This window comes from Oryctolagus cuniculus, chromosome 17, assembly GCF_964237555.1.
Source record: "Oryctolagus cuniculus chromosome 17, mOryCun1.1, whole genome shotgun sequence".
In the NCBI taxonomy this organism is placed as follows: domain Eukaryota; kingdom Metazoa; phylum Chordata; class Mammalia; order Lagomorpha; family Leporidae; genus Oryctolagus; species Oryctolagus cuniculus.
The window spans coordinates 17,290,190-17,315,062 of NC_091448.1; the positions used below are offsets into that span (position 1 = coordinate 17,290,190).

The window sequence follows — 24,873 nt, forward strand, 5'->3', positions numbered from 1 at the left end:
CCAGGCTTTTATGATGTCAGAAGCTTTTTCTCATGGCATTTAAAACTCTGAATCTTTTTTATTCAGGCATGAAGCAAATATGGCTTTTAGACTTTTATTTTCATTTTATGTAAATGCAGAGAGACAGACACACCTGCAACTGCCAGGCCTGGGCCAGGCCGAAGCCGGGAGTCTGGGGCTCAATCCAAGTTTCCCATGGGCGGCAGCGACCCAAGTCCTTGAGCCCTCACCTGCTGCCTCCCGGGGTGCCCCTGAGCAGGAAGCTGGACTGGACATGGAGCCCGGACTTGAAGCAGATGCTCTGACATGGACGTGGGTGTCCCCAGCGGCGTCCACCGTGGCACCAAAGGTCCAGCCCCATGGTCCCGCACCTTGGCGACGGAGACCAGGGAGTGTGTGCCTGCTGGACTCGGCTGCTGGAGGACATGGGCTGAGCGAGCCCCGAGCAGCCCGGGGCCGGGTGTGTGGTCCTCAGCGGACATGCTGGACCTTCCCAGGCTTCAAGGCTTAACTTGTCGGGACGCTGGCGGGGCATCTGGCAGCGCGTCCCTGGTTAAGAGAGTCCGCAGAGAGCAAGACGCAAGGCCTCGGTGATGAGTCTCAGAACTGCACAGGGGGTCGGCAAGAGGCCCCAGGGAAAGCCGTCACTCAAAAATACACCTGCTGACGGCCCTGAGGATTCAGGGGAATGGTCTAGACCTCTGCTTCTCAGACTGACAGGAAGGCACTGGGGCTGCCCCCAGAGACTCATCCCTTTCCCCACATCTCAGAATCGTCCCCACGGGAAGTTCTTCCTGTTGTCCAGCTTGAACTCTCCAGATACAGTGTAAACCAGACAAAAGCCCAGGAGCCATCCAGACAGCTAAGACGTCTACATCGGTCGCCAGCACTTAAAGACGGGGGGAGCTCGCAGAAGTGCAAGTTCCGATCCACCCTGAGTCGTCAGGATGATCTGGCCACACCAGCCTCTCATTCCCACGAGCCGTGACCGCTGGCCGGGGCCTCTCCAGCACCACTGCTCTCAAGTGAGTGCCCCCGGGCGCCACCCTGCTCCACTGGGTTTTCTGCATCTGGGGTGTAACAAGCGATTTGCCATCACTTACAAGTCAAACACTCCATGTACCTCCTCCTCTCCCTCCAGGCTGCGGGAGCCCGGGCCGGGCGCCAGGCCTCCCCTGGGGCTGCCACACTCGATGGGCCCAGCCCAGGGGCTGAGGGGTGGCTCTCTGGTTCTCAGAGCCACGGTGTGCGATCAGTGTGCTGAGGGCCTCCGTGCTCTGACCGCTTCTGCCATTTTCGGAACAGCAGCTGCCCGCAGGCTGCACAGCACCAGGCGTTCGCCACCCAACGAGAAACACGCCCAAAACGATGGTTCCTGGCCCGAGGCTGCTACTTAGGAATCCTACGGCCAGGGCGAGAAAGGGGATCCGTCCTTCAATTCCCACTTAGAGGTCTGGGGTGGGGGTGGGGGGGCGAGGCAGGAGGACAAACCCTGTGATCCAGTTTCCCTCGCTTTCACACCCATTTCCAATCACTGTGGAGATACAAACATCCCCGCGTCATCACCAAGCGTCTGCAGGGTGCCCGGCGCCAGCCGGCAGTTTTGGCCTCTGAACAGTCGTGTCCCCTGACGTACTAGATTCCACTTACGTCACAATGAGCCTTTTTTTTTTTTTTAACAATCCGTCAGAAAATTCTAACTACTTTCTGTCTATGTCTTAATCTGAGGATAAAAGCAGTTATCAAAAGTCTACTTTTGGGGACTGGCACTGGAGCATTGTGGGGCCCCGGTTCGAGTCCTGGTTGTTCCACTTCTGATCCAGCTCTCTGCTGTGGCCTGGGAAAGCAGTAGAAGATGGCTCAAGTCCTTGGGCCCCTGCACCTGTGTGGGAGACCCGGAAGAAGCTCCTGGCTTCAGCCTGGCCCAGCCGGCTGTTGCGGCCATCTGGAGAGTGAACCAGCGGATGGAAGACCCTCCCCACCCCCACTCTTTCTCTCCGTAACTCTGCCTTTCAAATAAATAAATAGATCTTTTTAAAAAAATCTACCTTTGGGGCAGACATCTGGAACAGCAGCTAAGGGACACCTGTGCTCCCTACTGGAGCACCTGGGCTGCAGTCCCGCTCTGCTTCCGACTCCGCTTCCTGCCAATGTGCACCCTGGGAGGCAGCAGGTGGAGGCTCAAGGACTCGGGTCCCTGCTGCTCGTGTGGGACTCTGAGACGTTCTGGGCTCCTGGCTTTGGCCTGGCCCAGCCCTGGCTGCTGTGGGCATTTGAGGAGTGTCCGTCTTTATGCCTTTCAAAAAAATTTTAAAAGTCCACCTTCTCATTAAACAAAGCCAGGCTGAAGGCCCCTGGTATACCACCCTGCAAGGGTGCCCGGTCTCTCAGGGAGTTGCCACTAGTGCCGCGGAGGCCTTGACTGCGGGTCCCCAGGCACTGGAAGGCGCTTGGGGGTGACGGGCCCTGCGCCAGCCCAGCACCCTGGCGGGACAGGGAGGGCCGAGAGCGGCATCATGGGAAGTGGGCATGCTGTGGGGCCGCCAGGCAGAAGGCCCACAGCTCGGGAGTGGACAGCCCTCAGGCTGGAGGGTGAAGGCTGAGGAGGAGGCTACTGCACCGCCCTGCGTGGCCCTCAGGGGCCGTGGGACCACAGAAAGGCTAGCCGGCCACTCGGCGGGCCTCAGTCTCCCCAGACGAGAACAATGGCGACGGACCCTGCACACCCGCTGGGCTATCTGGGCAACGAGATGAGACGTGAGAGCAGCCAGGCTGGATCCTTAGTCACCGGCAGCTCTGGGCAGGCAGCTGGTCAGCAGCACCCAGCCCCAGCCCGGCGACAGCAGCAGGGAGGGCTCGGGGAGAAGCCAGACCCACACCTCATGTAAGAAACCATAAAAGGACCGTGCCGCCCAGAGTACTGCATGTGTGGACACAGCGCGGGAAGGGTGCCCCTGGCCCTTGAGCTCTACCCCGAGGGCTGAGCTAAGGCAGCCAGGTGCCCAGGCTAGCCCAGCAGGGCCTGGGAACACAGCTGGTGACTGAGGCGGGGCTCAGTGGCTCTGAGCTGTCCCAGTCCTTGGTAAGCCCAGTTAAGCCCTTCGGAGCTAAGCCCCACCTGCCTCCACCCTGAGCCCCACAGTGAGGGGAGGAGCGGGTGGTGGGGGCAGAGGGAGGAAACAGTGGAGGCAGCTCTGTAATGGGGGATCCCCCATGGATACAGCCCTGGGGATGGTGAGGAGCGCTCTCTGCACCAGGTCTGAGGGCGCTGCCTGCAAAGCAGGGGCAGGGGAGGGCTGGGCTGAGGGCTCTGCCTCTGCAGAACAGGGGTGCCTGGGAGGGAAGGTGCCTGGGGAGGGGCACACCTGTGGAGGGGGCACAAGAGGAGGGCACGTGGAGGGAGGGGGGTACACAGGAGGGGCACATGGGGAAGGGGCATGGCCAGGGCCAGGGCAGAGGAGGTCAAAGGCAGGGCTTGAGTAGCTGTGGACTGTGTCTGGACCCAGTCTGGCTGCTGTAACAAAACCCCATCAGGGGGCTGGCGCTATGGCAGAGCGGGTAAAGCCATCACCTGCAGTGCCAGCATCCCATATGGGCACCGGTTCAAGTCCCAGCTGCTCCACTTCCGATCCAGCTCTCTGCTATGGCCTGGGATAGCAGTAGAAGATGGCCCAGGTCCTTGGGCCCCTGCACCTGCGTGGGAGACCTGGAAGAAGCTCCTGGTTCTTGGCTTCCAATTAGCCCAGCTCCAGCCATTGTGGCCAACTGTGGAGTGAACAGGCAGATGGAAGACCTTTCTCTCTCTGCCTCTCCTGTATATAACTCTGCCTTTCAAATAAATAAATAAATAAATAAATAAATAAATAAATAAATAAATCTTTTTTTTAAAAAAACCATCAGATGGATGGCTGAAGGCCGGACGTCCACGGTCACAGCCCCGGCAGGGTCTCACGTGGAGAGTGTGCACTTCCTCAGAGGCAGCACCTGCCGGCCACGCCCTCCCGCTGAGGACGGGGCGGGGCTCCCGGGCCTCTCCTGGAGGCACCCACCCTCCAGCACCTCCTGGTCCCTTCCCCTTGGGGGTTAGGAGTCCCACAGAGGACCGTGTCCGGGTAGTCACCGTCTTGCTCTTGTTCTTGCTGATCCTAACAGTCCGACTGCGTGCTCAACTTCTGGCAGCCAGACTACTCAGGTATAACAGAACGTGTACACACACACACACACACACACACACACGCGTGTGGAAGCGCGGACCTGGGAGAGAATTCGTGTTCGCAGAGCAGAGCCAGAGCCCCTCCACAGCCCACCTGCTGCACCACACCTGCTTCACACAAAGCTCGCTGACCCTGGCTGCCTGGGGCTGCTCCCAGGTTACACCCAGCAGGCGCTCAGTAGCGCTGGGGCTGGACCCCCAGCCCTGCTGTCCCTGCCACAGGTGCTAATATTCCCATGGTTCAGGGCAGGAGCCAGGCCGCTGGCCCAGGTCACGCAGCCAAGCCCCCATCCCCCCACCCCGCCAGCGCCCTTCCAAGGCCGGGGGCCTTTCCACCACATCCCACCCAGGCGCCGGCATGGCCGGAAGAGGCGGGTCCGTCCTGGTGCATGTCCCGCACAACAAGGATAAAATGATGAAACTAACAGCTCAGTAAACTCATTCCGCAGAGAGTGCGCCGGCGGGGCGAGGGGGAGGGAAGAGGATACTGACAGGAGGAGAGTCCCAACAGCAGGACTCTGAAATGGGCCCCCTCCCGAGGTGGGACTCAGGGCCTGGCGGAGGGCAGCGCCTCCCCACGGCCAGGAGGCACCTCGTTTTCCAGCGACAGGTGCTGCCTGTTACTGAAGTACATGTGGGGAGGGGTGTGGCGTGGCCTGCTTGCCATGTGGGAGCCCCTTCCTCGGTGATGGCCATGCGGCCTCCAGGAATTCTGGGACATTCCCCAGGAAATCGGTGTTGATTTTCTTTTTTAAAGATTTATTTATTTGAAAGGCAGAATTACAGAGGGCGAGAGCGAGATCTTCCATCCACTGGGTCACTCTCTAAATGGCTGGAAGACCTGGAGCTGGGCTGATCAGAAGCCAGGAGCTTCTTACGGGTCTCCCTGGTGGGTGCAGGGGCCCAAGCACCTGGGCCACATGCACTGCCTTCCCAGGCGCATTAGGAGGGAGCTGGATCGGCAGTGGGGCCCCCGGGGCTGGAACCGATGCCCATATGGAGCTGGGTGCTGCAGATGGTGGCTTTACCCATTGGCCACCGCGCCGGCCCCAGTCAGGTTCAGCTGGCTTGTTCGGGAGAAGGACATTGCCCTCAATGTTCTTCGAGGGACGCACTTTTGGCTTTACTTTTGCTTGTTTTGATTATTTTCTCTAGGAGGCCAAGTCCTGGTCACATCTCTGCTCCTGCCCGGCTCCTGTGATCAGTCGGCCCCAGCGTTGGTGGCTCGGCCCGGGCCGAGGGGCGTCACTGAGGCACAGCCAGGTGACCGAGCAAGGCCGGTGTCACACGGCTGTCCCTGGATGAGACCACCAGGAGACAGCAAAAGAGCTCCTCACACTGCAGAAGGCACTGGAATGTTCTAGAAAGCTGCCACACAGGGGCTGCATCTGTCAATCAGACCAACTGCTCCAGCCACCAGCATCCGCCTGAGAGGCCAAGCCTTCATTTCCTGGAATCTCAAATACTGGTGCTTCCTGGCCAAGTGCCCACTGTGAGATAGCACCACGGGCCAGGGGGGCCTGAGGGTCCCTCTACGGGGGCCTGAGGTAGAGCAGGAGCGGGGATCTCCGTGGGCGAGGGACCCAGGAGACCTGGGCCAGCTCCGCCTCCACCTCTCGGGGCTCAGTGCCCTCATTCTCAGGAGGCTCTGGCCCTGCTCCACGCACAGCTGTGGCCCCCAACACCCTGCAAGGCTGATGTCCCCTCACTAGAAGCTGGGGAGGCAGAGGGGCGTGGGGAGGAGGGACAGGAGGTGACTCACTCTCTCCTCTTCTACCTCCATGGCTCCGGGGCTTGGGTCCTACAGGGCTGTAGGGTCCTGAGGCAGGTGAGTGAGTGGCAGGTGCTCACTGCAGCCACGGCTGAGCTGCTGGCCTCGCGGGAGGGGGCCGCGCCGGGACACAGCCACCGAGCACCGCTGCTCTGGCGGCCGCTCTCGGCGTGGAGTTGGCGTCCCGGGAGCGGGGCCTCTCAGCGTGGGGCTGAAGAGCTGCACTCTCAGTCCTTCAAGGAATGAGGGAGCTGAGCCCCGGCCATGGAAGTCACTCCAGGCTCAACCCCGCCACTTCCTCCCCGCTGGGCCCCCAGCCCCTCGCCAAGAGGCTGCAAATGCAACGAATGCAGAATGCAACAAGGCCCCTGCAGAGCAAGTGAAGAAGACAGCGGGGAGGATGTCTGGACAGGGAAGGATTTGCATTAAAATCGCAAAGTGACAGCAGCAGCCAGTGTCGCCTCAGGAGCTTGCCCGTGGGGGCGGGGGCAGGGTCTCACTTGGATTGCAAGGACCAGGGCAGCTAAGGCTAGGACAAGGGCAGTGGCCCAGGGGCTGTGCTCTCCTGGCTGGCCCACCTCCACCTGCAGGGACACACCCAGCTCATGGCTAGCCGTTCTATTCCTACAGCTCATCCGGATGGCTCCTCCACCCAGGCAGCCCGCAGGTGGGCCCACAAAGGCCTCCCTTGGCCATAGGCAGCTGAAGGGCCTGTGGTGCGGGGTCCAGCGGCACCTGGAGCGCCTTTAGAAGAAACTCTTCCAGATATTTCTTTGCACTGAAGGGCACTGGTGCCTGAGTTCACACGTGCACTTTTCTTATGGTAATGAAAAGGTCATACCTGGGAAAATGAGAGTGGGGGCATCTCCTGCCCAAACTTAAATTCTCTCCCTGGTGGCTGCCATGGCAACCTTTTTTTTTTTTTTTAAAGATTTATTTATTTGGGCCGGTGCCGCGGCTCAATAGGCTAATCCTCCGCCTTGCGGCCCCAGCACACCAGGTTCTAGTCCCGGTCAGGGCGCCGGATTCTGTCCCGGTTGCCCCTCTTCCAGTCCAGCTCTCTGCTATGGCCAGGGAGTGCAGTGGAGGATGGCCCAAGTGCTTGGGTCCTGCACCCTGTGGGAGACTAGGATAAGCACCTGGCTCCTGCCATTGGATCAGCATGGTGTGCCAGCCACAGCGCGCTGGCTGCGGCGGCCATTGGAGGATGAACCAACAGCAACGGAAGACCTTTCTCTGTTTCTCTCACTGTCCACTCTGCCTGTCAAAAAAAATAAATAAATAAAAATAAAAAATAAAGATTTATTTATTTGAAAGACAGAGTTACACAGGCAGCGAGAGAGAGAGAGAGAGAGAGAGAGAGGTCTTCCATCCGCTGGTTCACTCCCCAAACGGCTGCAATGGCAAGAGCTGGGCCAATCCTAAGCCGGGAGCTTCTTCCAGGTCTCCCACGTGGGTGAAGGGACCCAAGGACTTGGGCCATCTTCTACTGCTCTCCCAGGCCACAGCAGAGAGCTGGATCGGAAATGGAGCAGCCGGGACTTGAACCCACATCCATAAGGGATGCCAGCAGGCAGCAGCTTTACCCACTACACCACAGCGCTGGCCCCACAGCAACCTGGGTTAGGCTGCAGCCACATGGACCATCCCGCGGCAGGAACGCGAGCTGCCTTCCTCGCAGAGGTCCCAAGGGCGCCCTCAGGGAACCAGACATCCGTTGCTCGCTTCCGCTGCAGCCCTTTAGCCCCACGCTGTCACCAGTCCTCCCCTCTTCTTCCCACACTTCTGCACAACAAGCAATTCTCCAGGGACGGCCCTGATGGATCAGCGGGGGTGTCCTGTCCCCACTGAGAGCGAGTGCTCAGCAGGTGCACTGCGCACACCCCCAATCCCTGGCGCCACCGCCGCCGGATCCCCAGCAGTGGCCCCTGGCTGGGTCTGTAGCAGCAGTCTCTGTTACGGGGAGGGAAGCACGTGTCATCTCCTGGCTGCTTTCCTGTCTCTTCCCTATGAGCTGCGTGGTTTTCTCTTTCACCAGGCCTGGATATCGGGAACGGTGCTGGGATGTCCTGGGACCCCTTCCCCTGAGCTCAGACTCCGCGGGTTCTGTGGGCATCAGGGAGGACTGCAGGCACAGGGACCGCCCAGGTGTCAGAGAGCCAATGAGAAGCGAGAGAAACCCTCACTCCCGCAGACAGCGCGGAAGGGGCCTGCACTGAGCCCCCCACCCCAGGTGGACGACGTTGGGCCGGGCTTCCCGCAAGTCTTGACCACACAGCAAGTGACTCCCTGTGCAGGCAGGCGTGAGTGCACAGGGACCGCTGAGTGTGACACGTGACTGCATTTCCCCTGAGGGGCCCTCTGGGGACTCTGAAGCCAGCGCCATCCTCCCCTTTCAGGCCTGAAATCGGGGGCCCCACCACCCCAAGATCCTAGTGTGGGAAACCCGACCCCTATGGAATCCCCGGGGGCAGCTCAGGTGTCGGCAAGGTGTCAGGGTGTCACGGAGGCATCTGCGCTCCGCTCAGGGCCGCAGCTCACGCGCTGATTCTGCAGTGGCTGGAAGCTGAGCCCCGAGGTCCTGGATTAGCAGCTAAGTCCTCCACGCCCACACAGCTCCCGTGAGTGCTCAGATGACCTGCTGAAAGGACAAATCGCCTACACCTGCCTAATTGCCCCCTTTCTCCTCCGGAGGCACAGTGAAGTTCAGATCGGCTCCGGGGCACCGTGGCACAGAGCTCCCTCCCCGACAGTGCCCATCAGACCCTGGGAACCAAGGAGGCCCCGCTGGGCTGTTAGCATAAGTATATCCCAGACATTGCAAGGGACACGCTTCTCCTGTGTGTGTTTCAGGTGTCTGTTGTGACCAATTGCCACAGACAATTGGTAGGGCTTAAATCAGCAGCTATTCATTCCAGGAGTCTGAAACCGGCACCACTGTGGCCGAGCAGGGCCACGCTCCCCGGGAAGCCCCAGCACAGCCGTTCCGAGCTCCTGGTGGCTGCCGGCAACCTCGGCTCCTGGCCACAGCACTCCGATCTCTGCCTCCGTCACCACGCTGTCTTCTGTGTCTTTAATTTCCCTCTGCCTCACTTTTTTTTTTTTTTAAGATTTATTTATTTATTTGAGAAGCAGAGTTCCACAGACAGGGAGAGAGAAGGAGAAACAGAGAGAGGTCTTCCATCCGCTGGTTCACTCCCCAGATGGCCACAATGGCCAGAGCTGGCCCGGTCCGAAGCCAGGAGCTTCTTCCAGGTCTCCCACGCTGGTGCACGGACCCAAGGACTTGGGCCATCCTCCGCTGCTTTCCCAGGCCGTAGCAGAGAGCTGGATTGGAAAAGGAGCAGCCGGGACTCGAACTGGCACCCTCAGTGCCAGCCCCCCTCTGCCTCGCTTTACAAGGACCCATGGGACGGCAGTAAAGGCCCATCCAGAGAACAGAGGAAACCCCCTCATCTCAAAATCATTAATTCATTGTATTTGCAGGGACCCTTTCTCCACGTGCAGCCACACTTACAGCTCTGGGGCCCACGGCCTGATCTGTGCCCCTTCCTTGCTTGGAAAGCACTCAGGAATGCCTGCACCCCTCGGCCCCAGCCCAGTCCATGGCCCCCACCCGTGACAGGGACGAGAGGGACGTAAGGGGGCCTACGAAAGGCCCAGGATCGCACAGCCCTCCCAGGTATGCAGCTCGGGGTCCCCTCTCCGTGACAGAGAATGGGGGGCTCCACTGTTGCTTTCTCCTGCTGTCCTCTGTCCCCTTACTCACCCAGTACTTTCACTTCAACCTGAAGAAGTCAAGGACCTGGGCTCATTCTCCCACAGATACACAAATAATCCCTGGCCCTGACTCCTCCTTCCCAAAAAACCCCCCACAAGACAGCAACAAGGGTGGGGTCTCACATGTGGGCTCTTGGCTTGCAACTGGTTTAAAACATGGTTGGAGGGGCCGGCCTGGTGGTGCAGTGGGTTCAGCTCCATCTGCAATGCTGCCATCCCACAGAGGTGCCGGTTCCAGTCCCGGCTGCTCCACTTCCGATCCCGCTCCCTGCTAGTGCACCGGGGAAAGTAGCAGAAGATGGCCCAAGTGCCTGGGCCCCTGCACCCACGTGGGAGACCGTGTACACCTAATTCCTGCCCACACCCACACAGCTACTACTACTGCTGTAGACCTGGAGGAAACGAAGCCATTGCTCAGCAAGGAGGGGCGGGCAGTGCTGGGCAATACGGGCCCAGGGACAGCGCTCACCTTTAGTTACGCTCCCCCCTACAGGGGCAGCGCTCACCTTTAGTTACGCGCCCCCCCCCCCCCCCCCCCCCGTAGAGGCGGGCCGGCTGGCTAGCAGGCTAGCAGGGCTGCTCCTCCCTCCTGGGGGGAGGCTCCAGGCCCCTCTCCGCGCTCCTCCCTAGTGGACCGCCCATGGAAGTGTGGTGGGGGTGGACATTCCGCGTGTTTTATGTGAGCTGGGAGATGCATGTGGACCTGCCCACGACACTAAACTTGGTTCTGCCGTCACCACCGGGGCCGCAGGCGAGAGAGCTGTTTCGGTTTAAAATACTTTCTCCGGGCTCGGGTTACACAAGATCAGGGCGGGGGCTGGAGGGCACAGCATTGTAGCAGTGGCCCGGGCAGGGAGACAGCAGGAGGCTGCCTCCCCTGAGGTGAGACCCCCAGGGCCTTGGTTTCCCCTGGGAACAATTCCTGGATGAAAGGTACCCCCGGCTGGGCACTGGCCCCTCGGGAGACTTTACATCGGCCTGGGGCAGGGCGGAGCTGCGGGTTTAGAAGGTTCTAAAGGAAATGTGGTTTTAGGATTTTCCAGCAGTGTGTTTGGAAGCAGACTAGCAGGTGGAAGTCTGACTATTTCAACAGGTAAAGTACCCGCCTGGGGGGTTAGCATCAGACTGCAGCCGCTGTGAGCTGCGCCCAGCCCCCGAGTGGGTGAGGGGAAGCACACACCAGCACAGATAAGACCCAGGTGCAAAGCCAAGACTTGAGTGCAAACCACTGCTGTGTGCAGGGGGCGGGACAGGCCGGCAGGACATTCTCAGCAGGGGGCCTGTGGGTGGGGCAGGGGCACAAAGGGCTCATTGTCTTAAGGAGCCAAGGGGCAGGCTGGCCGGTGGGTACAGTGGGACTGGGCGGCCCAGCCGAGCATGAGGGCGGGGCTTGTTCTCTACCTGTGTGGGTGGTGTCAGGCCGGTGACAGGGGTACAACAGTGGTATGCAAAATACACTGGGTGTGAATTGTGGGCGGAAACTGGGAGTATTTGATCATTGTTTCCCTAATGATGGACCACGCCCACTTCAGTGCCCGTGAGAAGAGTGCTGGAAAGCAGGGAGGAAGGAAACCCCAGGCTGTGGGGGAGGAGGAGAGTTTCAGACGCCAGCCACCCTAGCAGAGGGGAGCAGGCCATGCTGTGGGGCCCCTGGACCCCCAGGACCTGGGCTCAGGCCTGACCACGTGGTAGTGCCCAGGGCCCGCTACCAGCCAGCCTCCTTCCCACCATCCATGGGCACAGAAACCTCAGGCTCACGGGGGAGGTGGGTAAGCTGGGCCCGGCCCCCTGAGCCGCCGGGCCACCAAGCAGCCACCAGAAAATGACGCCATGAAAGCCTCATCTGTAGAACTTAATCACTGTTTCATGATGCACTGCTCTGAGCGGTGGGAGGGGCCGCCCCGGCCACGATTATAACACCACATTTTGTCCCGAGTCCTTGTCTGACGGGGAAGAAACAGAAAATCCTGAGAAAACAGAAAAGCTGCCAGCAAATTCCATCCTAGGGCCACAACACAGCCAAGGAGGAAGTCCCAGTCCCTTTGCAGAGAAGCCGGAACCTGCCGCGGCCACGCCCACCCCTCCCCATCACCTGGATCACCGGCCTCCAAAGAAGGGCACCGTGCAGGCCGGGCACAGGCCCTGCTGGCCGCGCCCGCGCCCGGGATGCGCTGTACCGTCTGGCTGAGCTCAGGCGTGGGGTGGCCGCTGCTCTATCACTCAGGGTCAGGCTCCCCTTGGCCCCCAGAGGCCAGATCAGGACCCTCGCTGCGGCCCCCAAAGCCTCCCCCTCTCTGCAGCGCTGGTCTCTGAGACACTCCCGGGAATTCTCGCTGGCCCTTTTAACTCAGCTCCAGGACTCCCCAGTAGAGGAGGGCCTCCGGGACCCCTGGAGAGAGACCACAGAATCCCCGTGGCACAGACAGAAACCCCGAGGTCCAGGAATCATCTTCACCAGAAATCTCCTGGTTGATAATTGGGAAGTTCATAATTCAACTCAGGGCTGGAGAGCTCAAACAGCCGATGACAACAGAGGCCGGCTCGCTCTGGAGGGCGGCCTGCCTGCAACAAACAGCCAGATCTTTTCAAAGTTTTTTTTTTTTTTTCCCTCATCTTAAATTGTCAACGTACAACATAAAATCCTCCCTCCTGAGCTTCTGTGTCTGTGTTTCCCACCAGCCACCCAACATCGGTTCGTGATTAATCGCTGAAACGGACACATCTCCATCTGCTCAGCCCGCAAGGACACCCCAGAGAGATCGGCGTCTTCAGCGCCACAGCAGGGAACCTGGGACGCGGTCATCCCCGAGGACGACCCCAGGGGCTGCCAGCCGGGTTTACGGAGAACAGCCGGCACAGCCCGCCAGGACTCAGTGGGACTCAGGGACCTTCTGAGAAACGCTTCGTCTCCAAGCTGGCCTCACCGGGGGGTGGCAGCAGGCTGAGCAGTGGGCTGGGGTCAGTGTGTCCAATTCCCCTTGTCCTTGTGGTCAGGACAGAAAGTGGGCAGCGGAGGGCTGCTGCCTGACAAGCAGCTTTGAGAGGGACCAGTTCACGTGCAGGCTGCGCCACAGTGCTCACGCGCCCAGGGGAGCGGGAAGCCACAGACGCTGTCACTGTCATCCACAACCACTGCGTGGCCTGCCTAGGGATGGACCTCAACTCTGACGCACGATCGGCACCAAAGCCGAAAGCTACTCAGCAAACCCAATACAAAAAAAAGAAAATGCAGACACACGTCAAATGAGGCGTGAACATTCACGCACACGCGTGCTTTTTATACAGGTAACCACAGCAGTTCTTCAACAGTAACCTTCCCTTAGGTGTTTGGCCTTAGATTTTTGATCTTCCAATACATCGCTTTTTTTTTTTTTTTTTTTTTTGACAGGCAGAGTTAGACAGTGAGAGAGAGAGACAGAGAGAAAGGTCTCCCTTCCATTGGTTCAGCCCCAAATGGCGGCTACCGCCAGCGCGCTGCAGCGATCCGAAGCCAGGAGCCAGGTGTTTCTTCCCAGTCTCCCATGGGGTGCAGGGCCCAAGCACTTGGGCCATCCTCCACTGCCCTCCTGGGCCACAGCAGAGCTGGACTGGAAGAGGAGCAACCGGGACAGAACCCGTGCCCCAACCGGGACTAGAACCCAGGGTGCCGGTGCCGCAGGCAGAGGATTAGCCTAGTGAGCTGTGGCGCCGGCCCTAATACATCCCTTCTAAAAAACTTTATTTGAGACAGAGGGAGACGGAAAAAGAGCCTGCATCTTCTGGTTCACTCCCTAAATGCTGGCAATGGCCAGGGCTGGCCTGGGGACAGAGAGCTGGGACTGTCTGTGTCTCCCATGTGGGGAGCAGGGACCCTGTCGCTCGAGCCACCACCAGCGTCTGCTTTAGGAGGGAACTGGAGCCAGGAGTGAATGCAGACCCTGTTCCATGGGACCTCCCACGCCCTCACTCCCCCTCTCAGGGTCTTTGGAGGGGGCATGATAAGGACGACAGACAGGTGCCACTGTCCACTAGGAACAGCTGGCAACAAGCATGCCTGAAATGCCCTGAACGTCAGTGGCAAAGCTGGACTTGACCCAGGACAGCTCTGTCTATGCTCAGCTTGATCCAATTCCGGGGAGAGTTGGCCCGCACCCCGGGAAGGGTCCCGTCCCCTGGTTCCGTGCATTGGTCCTTCCCAGCACCGCCTCCTTCCTCACGGGCTGGCTGCAGCCCGCGTGACTGGCAGCGACGCACCAGGGCCTTCGGATACCTGGATGTCATGGGGACTCTGCAGGGCAGAACCACGACCCAGGTCCTAGTCTCCCCAGGGAAAGAAGACTGGGCCACAGCTGGACGGAAACCCAGCAGCTGGGACCCCACGTCACTTACGTCCCTCTCGTCTCCACGCCTCGGTGTAGCACAGCGGGCACAGGGCCGGAGGGAGGCCGTCAGCAACCCGCCGTCAGCAGCTTCAGGTTTACTCCTGACTTACAGCCGCTTATAAGCTGCTGGACCTGGATCTGAAACTCTCTCCTTCAGGGACTTAGCAGAGTAAATGGATTTACATTAGAGTCTGATGGGGCCATTTCTGTAAAGCCCCCTCATTGCGATTCTGTGTGGACGGCTTCCTAGTGCTGTGTCTTGAAGATAAGTAACAAAAAGACAGGTGGGGGCTGGCGCTGTGGCACAGCAGGTTGAATCCCCAGACTACAGCGCTGCATCCCATATGGGCACCAGTTCGAGTCCCGGCTGCTCCACTTCCAATCCAGCTCTCTGCTGTGGTCTGGGAAAGTAGTAGAAGATGGCCCAAGTACATGGGCCTCTGCACCCGCGTGGGAAGACCCAGAAGAAGCTCCTGGCTCCTGGCTTCAGATCAGCTCAGCTCTGGCCTTTGTGGCCATTTGGGGAGCAAACCAGCGGATAGAAGACCTCTCTCTGTCTCTACGTCTCTCTGTAACTCTTTCAAATAAATAATTCTTTAAAAAAATAAAAAGATAGGCAGAGGGAGGACTCAGCTCCCAAGTCCCCCTGTGGGCTCTCTCCTGCCACCCAGGCCGGCCCAGTGAGGACAAGCAATGAAGCTCTGCAGACAGGAGGGGCTGGGGTCCCCAGGGCCTGGTGTCACCGCCTCCTGCCTCCACCAGGCACTCACTGAAGGTCACCTGTGCTGTCCAGAAACCCTGCGGGACCGTCACATAACTTCAGCCGCAAGCCGATGGACTACGAAGCGAGAGCTGGGCTCTCAACATCATCAGCTGATGGAAAATGGACTCGAATGCTTTGGAAAGACCTCATGAAGGTGAGAAGCATCAATAGGATGTTCACAGGCCACAAAATGCACAGGACAACCTTCCAGGTTCTCTGCACTTAGACAGCTCCACAGTATACATCCAAAACTAGGGCCAAACTCCAAAGCCCTAGATGAGTCAGTGTGGGCAAAATAGACAAGGAGGGCTTGCAGCCAGCTGCCCCGAGCAGCAGCAGAAGGCTGCTCCCGGCCAAAGCCAGGCAACAGAGGCACACGGATATGGTTTAAGTCAGAGTAAAGCGTCTAAAATACACCCATCACTTTTATGATTTTTGATATAGTGACTTAAAAACTGCTAAGTTGGCCGGTGCCACGGCTCAATAGGCTAATCCTCCACCTAGCGGTGCCGGCACACCGGGTTCTAGTCCCGGTCAGGGCGCCGGATTCTGTCCCGGTTGCCCCTCTTCCAGGCCAGCTCTCTGCTGTGGCCAGGGAGTGCAGTGGAGGATGGCCCAAGTGCTTGGGCCCTGCACCCCATGGGAGACCAGGAGAAGCACCTGGCTCCTGCCTTCGGATCAGCACGGTGCGCTGGCCGCAGCGCGCCAGCTGTGGCGGCCACTGGAGGGTGAACCAACGGCAAAGGAAGACCTTTCTCTCTGTCTCTCTCTCTCACTATCCACTCTGCCTGTAAAAAAAAAAAAAAAAAAAAAAAAAAAAAAACTGCTAAGCTGGGGCTGGTGTCATGATGAAGCAGGTAATGCCGCCACCTGCAATGCCAGCATCCCACATGGGCACCGGTTTGTGTCCCGGCTGCTCTGCTGCCAATCCAGCTCCCTGCTAATGCCCCTGGGAAAGCAGCAGAGGATGCCCAAGTGCCAAAGCCCCTGCACCCACGTGGGAGACCTGGAGGAAGCTCCTGGCTTCTGCCTGGCCCTGCCCCAGTCATTGCGGCTCCCTGGGGAGTAAACCAGCGGATGAAGTTCTTTCTCTCTCCCTCTCTCTGTAACTCTGACTTTTAAATAAATAAATCTATTTGAAAGGTAGAGTTACAGAGAGAGAGAGGAAGGGACAGAGAGAGAGAGAGAACTTGCACCTGCTGGTTCACTCCCTAGATAGCCACAATGACTGGGGCTGGGCCAGGCTGACGCCAGGAGCCTGGAGCTCCATCCTGGTCTTCCACCGGGGCCATCACCTGCTGCGCTCCCAGGTGCATAAGTAGGGAGCTGGATCAGAAGTGGGGCAGCCATGCTAGAACTAGTGCTCCGATATGGGGTGCCAGCTTCACCCACCGCACCACAGTGCCGGCCCCCAAGAAGGCTTCTTAAGCCTGATTTATGAATTCATATACAGCGAAGCTAGCAGGTGCCTGAGATTCCGAGACCTAGTACAGGGCGAGTTTGCATCATCCAGCATTTCTCCACACACTCCCAACAGCCCATCTGGAAGCCGCCTGCCCACTGGCACATTTCACGCCTTCCATGACTGCCACCGCCGTCATCAGCCCTGGCAGACTTCTCGCTCAGTGAGTGAACGAGATTGCCCCCTGACCCCGCGGCAGCAGCCCGCTCACCCTCCTCCGAGGGTGGGCTGGGGTGGTCTGTTCCTGGCAGGGGGCGGGTTTCAGGAAGGAAGAAGACGGAGCAGGACGACGGATGACAAATCAGCCTGCCTGCCCGTGGCACGTCCGAACATGAGCAGGCGCAACTTCCAGTGGCTCTGCCTCCACCCAAACAGCCACGCCGCGTTCCGGCTGGATCTCCGCTCAGCGCAGCAATTTCTCTGCTACACCTGGTGCCAGCAGCATCGCCGACACCTCTGCCCACGCACGCGATTGCAAGCGTCTGCCCAGAGGACGCTGCCCACGGCGCCACTGTGAGCGGTTACTTCGTGCCCGGCCCTGGGGAGTGCTGCGTCACCTCACTTCACCCCGGCACTGTCACGCACCAAGGTCCAGACAACAGAGGCTTCCACAGAATCCCCACAACAGCAAGTAGGGGGCTTGGGGTCTGCATCCCCCCAAGGCCCATCCGGCCTGCACCGGGGACCCACACAGCGGTAGCCCTCAAGGCACGTACAGCGTTACCTTGAATAGCTGAGGCACGCTTCTTGGGGATTAACTGAGCTGGTGTTCGAATTTCTACATCCCCGAATGCAGGGAAACCGTCACCAGATGCGCCACCTGGAGCTCATCCGCGTATGTATTTCCTGAAGCCCTGCACACCGACAGGGCGTTTCCAAACCAAAGAACCCAACAAGCTTCACACCCGCGCTGGGCTAGCAGCCTCCTACACTCGGATGGGCGCCATCTGGGCAGGGGGGCAGCCTGGCAGAGGTGGCCGGTGCACAGGGTAGCAGCCCGTCTAAGAAGGCACTGGGGACAAGACAGGCCAGCAGTGCGTGTGTGCGTGCGTGTGTGTGTGGACTGCAGAGTGTCCCGGAGACAGAGGGGTCCCAGGCGGCCCTGCAGCCCACAGCATGAGTATTTCTTTACTGCAGAGTCTGCACCCCAGGAGCGGGGCAATACCTCCAGGGCCCACCTCTGCCAAGGGAGACCTGGGATCCTTCCACAAGGGCTTGCCTGAGCCCAGCCTGCTCCACACACACCCAGGGTCTCAGAGTTATACCCATCAGGGTGCCAATGCTCAACCTCAGAGGCATAGAGCCTCTGATGTCCCTAAAATGTCAGTGACCGGGGGCCAGTGCTGTGGCTTAGTGGTTAAAGCCGCCACCTGCAGTGCTGGCATCCCATATGGGCGCCGGTTCAAGTCCCAGCTGCTCCACTTCTGATCCAGCTCTCTGCTATGGCCTGGGAAAGCAGTAGAAGATGGCCCAAGTCTTTGGGCCCCTGCACCCACATGGGAGACCTGGAAGAAGCTCCAGATTCCTGGCTTCCCAGCTCCAGCTATTTGGGGAGTGAACCAGAGAAGGAAGTCCTCTCTCTCTCTCTTCCTCTCTGTAACTCTGCCTTTCAAATAAATAAGTAAATCTTATATTAAAAAAAGAGGGTGAGTTCCAGAAAAATGAAATGTGGGATTAATAAATAGCAGTCTAAAAAGAAATCAGTGACAACCAGGGCTGAATCCAGGTCTCAGCGCTCCAGTCTTGATTTCCAGCTTTCCCATGACACAGCAATCCAGAGACCCTGGGAAAGGTTTAGGGTTCCTGGCGGGGGGCATCTCTCTGTTTCACACATTGGGGCAGATCAGAAACTGGGAGTTTTAACTCCACAGCTCTCTCACCCTATCCCAGGCCATGCTCCAATCACAGACGCCTGTAAAAATTCATTTGTTGAGTCTGTGCAATCAGAACATTCCACTGGGTCCATATCATGGTTGGTGCTTGGGATTCTCACAAAGGTCTAGTGAACCCAGGTGTGGCTGAAAGGGGGCGGGGTAGTGTCAGATTGACAGCTCCAGCACTCAATGGCTGTGTGGCCGTCCAGGAGTGTCTAAGCCTCTCTGTGCTGGGGCTCCCTGTCTGTGGCAGGGTGACAACAACAGCGCCCCCTAGAGGACGCGGAGAGGATAAAATCAGAGAGTCAATCACAACAGTGCCGGGGTATCTCAGGCCTGCAGGGAGGGGTCCAGTTTCAGGCCTGACCACTCCACACCAGTGCACCCACCCCAGGTGTGAAAATAAGGAGTTCCTGTGGACGCCTCAGTGGCCGTGTAAGAACCTCGGTTTTACAGGGAAGTGGCGGCTCCCTGCCTGTCGCTGCCCAGCGGCTGGGGTCTTTGCTTCCACTCATCCACAACACTGCTCCAGGTTGCCCAGGGAAGCACCGGGCTCCTGATGGTCAGATGGGCATTTCGGAGGGTGTGGAGGGGCCGAGGGGTCTCTGGGTGGTGGGGGAGGAGCAGTCAGTGGGGGTTTCCCAGCCCCCATGTCCTGCAGGCCAGCAGGTGCGGCCTCCTGGGTGGCCCCATGGGGCCTCCCCCCCCCCCGCCCCGCCCCTTCACCTTCTGCCCAAAATGGCAAGGTGAGCTGAGGGGACCAGGCTGGGGGCTGTGAGCAGGCAGAGCTGCCCTGGGGAAGGGGGAAGGCACGGGGCAGGGAAGGGGGCATGAGCTGCAGCTCCGGGGCACACGCAGCTGTCTGGCTGCCATCTGGTCCCAGCTGGGACCAACCGGGCTGGTCTGTCCCCAAATCTTTCTGATGCAGGACCTTGAAGAAAGCGCCGATCTGCCCTGTATTCCACCCACTTTCTTGTTGAATGGACAAGGGCCAGAACCTCCCGCATGTCTCGCTCCACTCAGGTCCTTAAGACCCATTTGGTTTTGATCCTTTGGGCGGAGCACAAGAAGAAAGATGCTAACTGAACACTGGAAGGCAGGCCAGGAAGGCCTGTTAAGGACGATCACAGACACAGCTGGAGAAGTAAGCGTCTATGCACACAGCGGTGGCACCGTTTAAGCCACAGGCGTGAGAGCTGAGAGCCGCGGGAACCTGGAATACAACACGATGTCGGGAAACGAGCCGCAGGCGCTGTTAAAATCCGGAAGGAAAAGTCAGCCTACACCAAGAGAGCCACAGGCCTGTCACCTCTCCAGGTGGCCCTGAACTCCAAGGCCACGGGGGTCAGCAGCAGGGGTTCTTCCCAGCTGGGATGAACCCGACCTCTGCTCAATCAAACACACTCCAAGTTTCCTCCCAGCGTCCTAGGGGCATTCATCCCTTTTGTTCCTATCTGGGGAGCAGAGCCTGATACTAGAAACCACTTAAAAGCCACACCCTTCCGTGGTGGGCGTGTGCAGAGAAGGCCTGGGCCAGCAGGGACACACAAGCCACCGACTGTCACTCACCAACACCCAGCAAAGCCAACAAACCCTCCCAAATCATCCAAGGTGAACCCCAAGCCAAGCCAGGCTACTGCCCCAAACACACCTGTTACGGAGGCAAACGCCAGGGGGTGGATTAGCGTCATGAGTGGCTGTGGACCTGGGGGGGGGGGCTTTCCCTCCTCTCCCCCTCCAGCCAGCCACACATTTCTTTCTGTACTCAGAGGGAGGGTTAGAGATGAGGGGCCGGAAATTCATAAAACACAGCTCAGAATCAGCCAAGCGGGAGAGACATTTCTCTTCCACCGTAGTATGGGCGTGGAGGGGGCAGGGTGGGGGAGGGGCCGGCCAGTGTCGCTGTCCCAAGGGGGAGCCAGCACTGGGCCAGGACTTGGAGCTACAGGTTCCTGAGTACCAGGGGGTAAGCGGGGTCTCCCGGGAGGGAAAAGAGCCCCCCGCTGCTGGAGCCGTTAGGGGGCGGGGGTGAGTGTCCCTAGGCACCACCGCGGGGGCTGGGCGCTGCGCATTCCCTCAAGGTCCTGGGGTGACACCATTAAGCCCCCCAAAACGGAGCGAAATCTCGGACCATGGCACCGGGCTAAAGGTGTTGTGCCTGCCGGGCTCCCTCTCCTCCCCAGGGGCTGCAAAGGGCTCCCCCTTTCCCGGGCCGCCCCAGCGCTGCCGAGGGGCGAAGGGCTGGGGGAAAAGGATGCTTGACTCAGTCCGGGGCGGCTCCTGCGGGCGCTCCACCCCAGCCAGGCTGTTCCAAGGAGCGGAACCCGAGAGGCCTGCGCGGACGAGCTGGCCCGACCACGCTCATCGCTCTCGGAGCCCCACGCCCACACCAGTTTCCAGCGCTGGAATAAAGCGGAAAGCCATCACCCGGGAGGTGGCCGCATACCCCCGTCTCACTGCCAAATGCGGCGACGAACTCCGACTCTTAAGTGAAAATCTCGCACTTAGCAATATTAATTAGCCCAGCCAAGATAATAAAATACATCCGGGACGCCTGTCTGGGTGGCTGCGGCCGCCGGGGACTAATTAGAAAGAGCCACAGGTCAGGGACGGGGGACTCCCCAGCGCGCGCATCTCGAGGCCCGCCCTGGGTCCCCAATTTCCGCGGGGAGGGGGCGGGGCGACGCCGCCAGGGTCCGTCACCGGACGCGTGCGGTTCCCATGGCAACTCCCCACTCAGCTAGCTCGGTGGGTCTGGAAAAAAATGGGTGTGGCGGTGGCGCCCGAGGGAACCTCACGCCCCCTCTTGACATTCTCCAGCCTGGCGTAGCAACAGGGCGTAAAGCCGGGAGAGACGCCGGCGGCGAGCGCGCCCCCATCGCCGGACAGCCGCGCGGGCGTGTCCCCCAGGACGCTGGCAGCCTCGGGAGGTGCACGGCGCGCCCAGACCCCGAATCCCACCCCCCTGGGCAGGGAGGGCGCTTCCCCCGCGTGGGGCTGACCTCCGGGAAGGGTGGCGGCTGTTCCACCAGCGCCCCGGAGGCTCGTGACCAGGGCTCATGGACCCCCGGCAAGCACCAAGAGCCGACAAAGGGTGGGAAACGAGGGGGCTAGGAGTCTTGGCTGAACGCCCTCGTGGAATGGAAGAAACCCCCAGACGGGGCCGCGAGCACGGATCACGTAAGCTCTAGGAACAAAGCAGCGAGCTGTCGAAGAAAATTCCGCGTGCTCGACCCCCGCGCTCACTCCCGCAGCATCCAAACGCCGCGATTTCGGGGCTGATGGTGTCCCCCCACCCAAGGCCAGTCCGTGCCCCGTTCCGCGGAGCCCGACCACCCGGCTCGGCTTGGGAACAGAAAGACGTGACAGCCGCAAAAAGATGGCACCTCGCGTTCGGCAGGGAAAAAACGGGGGAGGGGTGGGAGTGGGAGGAGGCACAGCCTGCTCCCCCCTCCGCCGCCCACCCGGGTCCACACCCACTGCCGCAGTGAGGGGCGAGCCCTGCGCGCCAGCCCCGCGCCTCCGGCAGGGAGCGCCCGGCGCAGAGCGAGAGAAAGGGACCCGCCCCGAAAGGCACCTGCAGCCCCCGCGCCCGGCTGTGCAGGGCTGCGGCCGTGCGCGCCCGCGAGCCGGGAGCCGCGGCCCCGCAGTCCGTCCACGTCGCACGGCCCGGGGCCGCCTGCCTCGGAGGGCGTCCCCGCGGGGACCCACGCACCATCTCTCCTCGGGCGCGGCGCTGCCCAAGTCCCCGTGCCAGGCGCGCGCAGGGGGAAGGGCGGCTGGAATGACAGCGCCTGGCCCCCTCCCCATCTCTCGGGTTCCTCCCAGCCCCCAAATGTCCCCTGTGGCTTTCTGAAGGAGGAACGGACGGAGGAGGGGGCGGCGAGGAGGGCGCCGCCGGGGAGGTGCGGGCACGGAGGTGTGCGAGCCATCGTCTTTTCGAGAACCCGATCCGGGTCTTGTTCTCAGCAGACAGCGGCAGAGAAGTCGAATTTGAGGTTCGGTTTCGGGGGTCGTCATTGGACTCCCCCCTACACACACACACGCCCATTGCGGCAAAAGGCTGCGATGGAGGACAGAGCGCAGCCCCCTCCCCCAGGCCACCATCCGCGCCCCACCCTGCGGGCACAGCCTCCGCCCGGGACCCCAGCCACACAAGCGCACGCACACACACGCGCCCCGGTCCACGCCGCCCGGCCCCAGCCCCCGCCGCAGGTGGGCATTAAACTCCGGCTGCGGCGGCTTGCGGAGCGCACGGGAGGCGGGTGTCCGAGTCCCGGCGCTTACCTGGTAGTCGGCAGACGGCGAGGACTGCAGCGGGCAGCCGAGGGAAGGCGGCGGCGCTGGCGGTGTGCAGACGGTGTGCAGCGGCGGCGGCGGCGCTGCTGCTGGTGCCGGAGCCGGTGGGTGGCGGTGGCTGCGAGCGCGCGCGCGCGGGCGAGGGGGCGCGTCCCCGAGCCCGACCGGAGGCGCAGGCGCGAGCCGCGGGGGCACGAGCCACCCCAGGGGCGGGGCGGGCCGCGAGGCCTCCGCGGGCGCCTTCTCCTCCGGCCGCCAGGGGGCGCGCGCGAGCGGCCCGCCCACGGCCCCCGGCTCACTCCTCTCCCGAGTCCCCTCCCCCACGTCTTGGGCCGCGGCGCGGCCAGCCGCGCGCACGCGCGCTCCGTAGCGCACGCGCACTTTAGGCCTCCCGCGGCTGCAGCCTTTGTCTTGTTGGGGGGTCTCCTCCCTCCGGCCCCTAGCTGAACGCGCGCTGCCATGCTGCCCTTTTGGTTTCCATCTGCCCGGGGCGGTGTCCTATGTCGGGAGCCCGCGGCGGGTTTCCGTGCACCTGCGACCTCCGCGCCTCTCCCCCGGGTCCCCCCGAAAGGCGCTCCCGGCTGGAGGTCACCGGCCCCGCTGCCTGTCTCCTTGCTGCTTGTCACCCTTTTTTGTCATTGAACAAGGTCACTTCTTTGCTTCATCGATCCGTGTCGTGGTGCTACTGTTACGGGTTCGTTTTTAAACGAACGGCTGCTCGGATCGCAGCGCAGCCGCGGCTGCAGGTGCAGCTTCCGACGCGGGTCTGCCAGTGCCTGCAGGGCACCGTCGGCCGGGATGGCTCTCGGCAGCCTGAAGCTGACCTGCGGCTGCCCTGGGAGTCCACACATCCCCAGCATCCGAGGAAGCCCCGACGTGGGAGACAGAAAGGGGCAGGGGCGGCCGTCTCACCCTCGCGGACGGGGGCTTGAACTCAGCCTTTCCTTGCATGGCTCCTTTTTTAGACCGATGTATGCTTTTGGATTAATATAAAAAGCAAACAGTGAAAATCCTGTCTTCACACGGGTTTAATTATTATTGGGAGCAGCGGGTAGATGATGGAGCTGGGGCTAACTGAAAAAAAAAATATCATTGATTTTCATTTTTGAGAGGCAGAGAGACAAAGATACTGACTTCCATCTGGTTCTGTACCCAAATTCCTGCAACAGCCAGGGCTGGCCCAGGAGCTTGGACGTCCGTCTGGGTGGCAGGGACCCAGGTAGGTGAGCTGCCCAAGGAGCGTGTGCCCGGCAGGAAGCTGGAAGGTGGAGCAGAGCCCAGGCACTCCTGTGGCCCGCGGCATCCCGCAGTTTCTTGGAGCGAATTTCTCTCTCTCTCTCTCTCTCTCTCTCTTTCTTTCTTAAACAGATTTATTCTATTTATTATTTGATAGGCAGAGTTACAGAGAGAGGTAGAGACAGAGAGAGGTCTTCCATCCACTGGTTCACTCCCCAGATGGCTGCAATGGCTGGAGCTGCACTGATCTGAAGCCAGGAGCCAGGAGCTTCCTCCGGGCCTCTCAGGTGGGCGCAGGAGCCATCCTCCACTGCTATCCCAGGCCATAGCAGAGAGCTGGATTGGAAGAGGAGCAGCTGGGACTAGAACCGGCGCCCAAATGGGATGCCGGTGCCTCAGGTCAGGGCGTTAACCTGCTGCACCACAGCGCAGGCCCCGGAACGAATTTCTGAAGCCACAGGGTCTGAGTTTCTGGCCTTGACTTGTTCTTCCAACCGCCCAGATCCTTGTTCAAGACGCCTCTGTTGGCTCTGGACGTGTGCAGCCTTTGTCGGTCTCTGCTCTCACGTTCTCCCTGTGCCAACCCACCCTGCAGCCCTTAGCCAGATCAAAAATGCCACAAACCTCTGATCGCCCCCTGGGTTCGAGGCCCCGGTGATCTAGGCTCTCTTTCCGCCTGCCCAGGGCGGTGTCCTGTGTTGGGAGCCCGCGGCGCCCCCCCCCCCCGTGATACTCTCTCACCTGTGTGCTCCCCGAGGTGGTGACTGGAGTGCTCCCGGCCCCTGTCCTCGGGGGTCCCCGTTCTGCCTCCACCCAGCAGTACCCTTGCAGGCTGGCTGGGATTGTAGCGCAGTTGCAAAGATGTGGTTGGTCTCCAGGAGCCCAGGCGCTGGGCAAGGTTCCTCACTCTCTGGAGGTGAGGAGGGCTGGGTGGTGACCCCTCTGGAAGAACCGAGGTCTTACTGTCCTTACCCTTTTCCTGTGGGAGGATCACCATCTTGGCCCGCTACCGCCCACGCAACGCAGGCACGGCCAGACAGGAGCCTGGGGCTGAGGGGTTGTGAGTGTCCCTCTCTTCTCCTCTGCCAGAGTGGCCACTCCCACAGCCCACATC

At 60.5% G+C, this 24,873-nt stretch overlaps 1 protein-coding gene across 22 annotated transcripts in view; it reads right to left on the bottom strand.

Moving 5' to 3' along the window:
- Positions 1 to 22,686, bottom strand: part of MAPT (microtubule associated protein tau) — an 82,284-nt gene extending 59,598 nt beyond the window's left edge. For 15 of the 22 annotated variants that reach the window (XM_051825032.2, XM_051825030.2, XM_051825036.2 and 12 more), the window contains exon 1: positions 22,512 to 22,652. The gene's annotated coding sequence lies outside the window, so the exon portion shown is untranslated. Of the gene's footprint in view, positions 1 to 22,511 lie in introns of all 22 variants that reach the window. The other 7 variants (XM_051825022.2, XM_051825021.2, XM_070060560.1 and 4 more) reach the window with 1 other exon arrangement.
- Between the last annotated feature and the right edge of the window lie 2,187 nt (positions 22,687 to 24,873).